Source organism: Bison bison, unplaced genomic scaffold (assembly GCF_000754665.1).
Source record: "Bison bison bison isolate TAMUID 2011002044 unplaced genomic scaffold, Bison_UMD1.0 scf7180017864469, whole genome shotgun sequence".
In the NCBI taxonomy this organism is placed as follows: Eukaryota; Metazoa; Chordata; class Mammalia; order Artiodactyla; family Bovidae; genus Bison; species Bison bison.
Window position 1 is genome coordinate 5466623 of NW_011495030.1, and position 4231 is coordinate 5470853.

The following is a 4231-nucleotide window of genomic DNA, read 5'->3' on the forward strand; positions in this document are numbered from 1 at the left end:
GCCCAAAAAAATAAAGTCTGACACTGTTTCCACTGTTTCCCCATCTATTTCCCATGAAGTGATGGGACCAGATGCCATGATCTTCGTTTTCTGAATGTTGAGCTTTAAGCCAACTTTTTCACTCTCCTCTTTCACTTTCATCAAGAGGCTTTCTAGTTCCTCTTCACTTTCTGCCATAAGGGTGGTGTCATCTGCATATCTGAGTTTGTTGATATTTCTCCAGGCAATCTTGATTCCAGCTTGAGCTTCTTCCAGCCCAGCGTTTCTCATGATGTACTCTGCATATAAGTTAAATACCCATCTTAGTAGTCAACATTTTCATAATAAATTTCTGCTGATAAACCGTTATATCTTAAATCCAATAATCATAAAAGTACACATTGGAAAAGGCCTTAAAATTATGAAGTTCAACTTCTAATCCATTGCTTTTCCAGTGTCTACTTGAATACTTCCTACCACGTGGAACTCACTGTTTCCAATGGCAAACACTTTCATTTTTGAAAGCTTAGGAAGTATTGCCACTAGGCCATCCCCTCAGGCATCTCAAACTGAAGATGTTCACAACTTAATTCATAAAGTAGTTTCATAGTTTTATTTATAGTTATTGGGGATCTGAGCTTACCATAGGAGAGTGGGCCCTAAGGGAGCTTTATCCCATCAATAATTAACTAGAGATTACATTTTAAACATCCATTTACTTTTTCATTACTAAAGCCAAAGAAAAAGGTCAGTAAAAATTGTTACCCTGTCTCCTTGGGATTTTCCAGGATCATCTTGTCAGAGTTTAGTACCTCATTTGGGTAGAAGACAGTTGTATCAGTCAAGGTTTCCAGCAAGAAGCTAGTTGATGATACCTTCAGATGGAACCTGGGACGTGTTAATGAAGGGACCCTTACAAAGGGATGGGCAGGGCTCAGGGGAATCAATAGAGTCTGATGAAGCATCCTGGTCAGCAGTAGTAGAGGACCATTAGTACATGTAGACATGAGAGAGTGAGAGGAAGGAGCAGGCCCTTGAACCCAGGAAAGTAGCCATAAAAGATGACCCCTCCCATTACTCACCCCCAAACCAAAACAAAGTGACCTGAGGTGGAGGCAGGCAGGCAATAAGAAACTCAACAGGGAAATAGACACCCTGACCTCACTATCCCTCACCCCCAGAATTCCTGCTGGTATCAATTGGAAGGCAGAAGACAAATGAGCTTACTAATACAGTCTTTGGGGCACAGAGCAAGGCACAGAAGAGTAGAGAGTGGATCTGGAGGCAGATGGAGAAGTCCAGCACAACAATATTCCACGCAACACCGTGTGTTCCCTGAGCCTTGTTTCTCCTTCTTACCTTCATCTTGCCAGCATAGCTTCCCTGATGGCTCAGATGGTAAAGAATCTGCCTAAAACACGAGAGACCTTGGTTCGATCCCTGGGTCGGGAAGATCCCCTGGAGAAGGAAATGGCAACCCACTCCAGTATTCTTGCCTGGAGAATTCAATGGACAGAAGAGCCTGGCGGTCACAGGGGGGGTCCGCCAGTCTGTGGGGTCACAAAAAGGCAGACACAACTGAGCGACTAACACTTTTTCCTCTTGCCACTTATTGCCACCACGTTCTCTCATTTCCATCTACTAAATCAGCAACTGGATGGACAACTAGTTTCAAAGTAGTCTAAGATCATGGAGGGAAATAATAATGCTATAACTCTACTAGATTTTACCATGAGAAAAGATTAGAGTTTCTCTCTTAGATGGCACCAATTAATTCTAAAAGAAATTGTGTGACCTTTCTTCTATATTTTTGTGTCATAATTAGAAGACCAAACCTGCTAAAAATACATATAAATACATACACATACACACATACTCAGAGGCTATTTAATCTTCACATATCAAATGAACTTTTTTTCCTCTGATTTCCTTCTAAGATTTTAATTGTTCTTTGTTAAAGCCTTTATTAAGCTTTAAACACTGGTAACGCAAGGCCTAAGCTCTGAATTACTAGTCTAATTGCTTTCTCCCTAACTCCAATATGTTCAAAGCTCTGCCTTTTGGGACTTACATCTTAACTAAAGTTTTCTGAGACTAAAGTTTTCTGAGCAAAAAGGTCTCAGAACCAGATCTTCCAATGGGATCTGCTTATGTCCTTGAAGATAAGAGGTCTGGTGAATTGAATTCATTTCAGATAAGCCAAAACCACTGGGGAAACAAATGGAAATCCTTTCCTTTGTTGCAAAACTCTCATGATGGAGTTGACACACTTTGAACAACAAATTCAAGGAAATGTTTGCACCCCTATCACTTGGATGATGGTGTGATAATCTCTTTTCAGGTGTGTTGAGCCTGAGATGGGTTTTTTTGCAGACTTATATAAATCACATAGTAAGTAGTCTACCTCGCCATGCACATACAACACCTTTGGCAATGGAGCACCGATCGAGACCAGTACACCTCGGTGACAAAGATGACAGCTTATTATGCAGCATGAGCAGAATAAGGACAACATTTTGTCTTAAAAGGCAGCTATCAGGTCCCATAATTCCTTAATGTGTGTATATTTTTCCTCTTAATGTTAGTTGTGTGGCTGGTGTGCTAAGAAATACACCTTTTTAATTTATGTATTCAAGTATTTATTCAGTCTCCTCTTTGCAGCAAGTATAGCAATAAGGACATGAGACAGCAAATAAGACATGATCCCTCTTCTTAAAGAACCTGTGGTTTAGTTGGGTGACAATGTCACATCAAAACGAGGGTAGGTTTTGAAAGCAAAATGTTGCCAGAGACTTGGTTCTAATGACATCTTTTCATTTGTTTCATTCTACAGCTCTTACATTGGCAAGGATCCAGGGGACCGTGTGGGAGAAGATATTGGGGTTGTATATGGGCCACAGGTCATGACTATTGTAATTATCAACTGATCCAGTCTCAGAAATAGACTCATACCCCTGTCATCCCCCAGTCTCATGACACCATGTCTTAAGATTTTGTGTCTGTGTGTGTGTGTGTTAGTCACTCAGTCATGTCTGACTCTTTGCGACCCCATAGTCTGTCCAGAGATTAGCTCTCATTAACTCTTATGTTGAACTGTGACAGTCTCCTAATTCATTGCCTTGTTTATACTCAAAAGTATCTTCCTTTCGTTCTCCCTAGATCCATTCTCTAGCTTCCCTGTAATGCTCTTTGTAAAACATGAATCTGGTAGTCCCATTCCCCCTCTTAAATGCCTCACAGTTTCCTGTGTCCACCATGAAAAGGCTCATCAGGAGTGCCGTGTGATCTGATTCCTTCAGACTCCAGCAGCTTCCCATGGCTCCTGCACCTATACCTTTCCATGGATTCCACCAGAGTGACTCCTCTGGGATGCTGCATCCATCTTCTGCTTCACACTTCAGTGCCTCATCCCTTTGCACATGGTGTCACTGGGCCTAGGACTTCCCCTTCCTAACTCCACCCCTGTTCTGTAGATCTAGCTCCACTTTTCTCCATCTCTGTCTCCACCTCGCAAGCACCATCATCTACTCCCTGGACAAGTATTGTCCTTTAGTTGCTAAGTGGTGTCTGACTCTTTGTGACCCCATGGACTGTAGCCCTCCAGGCTCTGTCCATGGGATTCTCCAGGCAAGCTTACTGGAGTGGGTTGCCATTTCCTTTTCCAGAGGATCTTCCCAACCCAGGGATCGAACCCGTGCCCCCTACCTTACAGACAGGTTCTTTACCGCTGAGCCACTGGGGACGCCCCCTGGACAAGTATAGTAGCTTCCTAAGTCGTCTCCACTCCATGTCTATTCTTGCCTTCCCCCAGTCCCTTCTTGACCTCCGGGATGGAGGTGGCCATCCCTCATCCTCTGTCTGCCCCCTTCCTGTCATCCTTAGGATAAAGAGCAGAATCTTTATCAGAGCCTGTATTTGTTCTTCAGTTTCTCAGTCTTGTCTGACTCTTTGCAACCCCATGGACTGCAGCACACCAGGCCTCCCTGTCCTTCACCATCTCCTGGAGCTTGCTCAAACTCTTGTCCATTGACTCTTGGATGCTATCCAACCATCTCATCCTCTGTCATCCCCTTCTCCTCTTGCCTTCAATCTTTTCCAGCATCAGGGGCTTTTCCAGTGAGTCAGCTCTTCTCATCAGGTATTGGAGCTTCAGCATTAGTCCTTCCAATGAATATTCAGGACTGATTTCCTTTAGGATTGACTGGTTTGATCTCCTTGCAGTCCAAGAGACTCTCAAGAGTCTTCTCCAACA

General features: G+C 43.2%; 1 long non-coding RNA gene across 1 annotated transcript in view; it reads left to right on the forward strand.

Annotated features, from left to right (window-relative positions):
* The window catches only part of LOC105003491, a 30627-nt gene extending 27086 nt beyond the window's left edge, over positions 1 to 3541 (forward strand). The window contains exon 3 of the long non-coding RNA XR_827112.1: positions 2813 to 3541. This is a non-coding gene — a long non-coding RNA (uncharacterized LOC105003491). The remainder of the gene's footprint in view (positions 1 to 2812) is intronic.
* Positions 3542 to 4231: the final 690 nt, after the last annotated feature.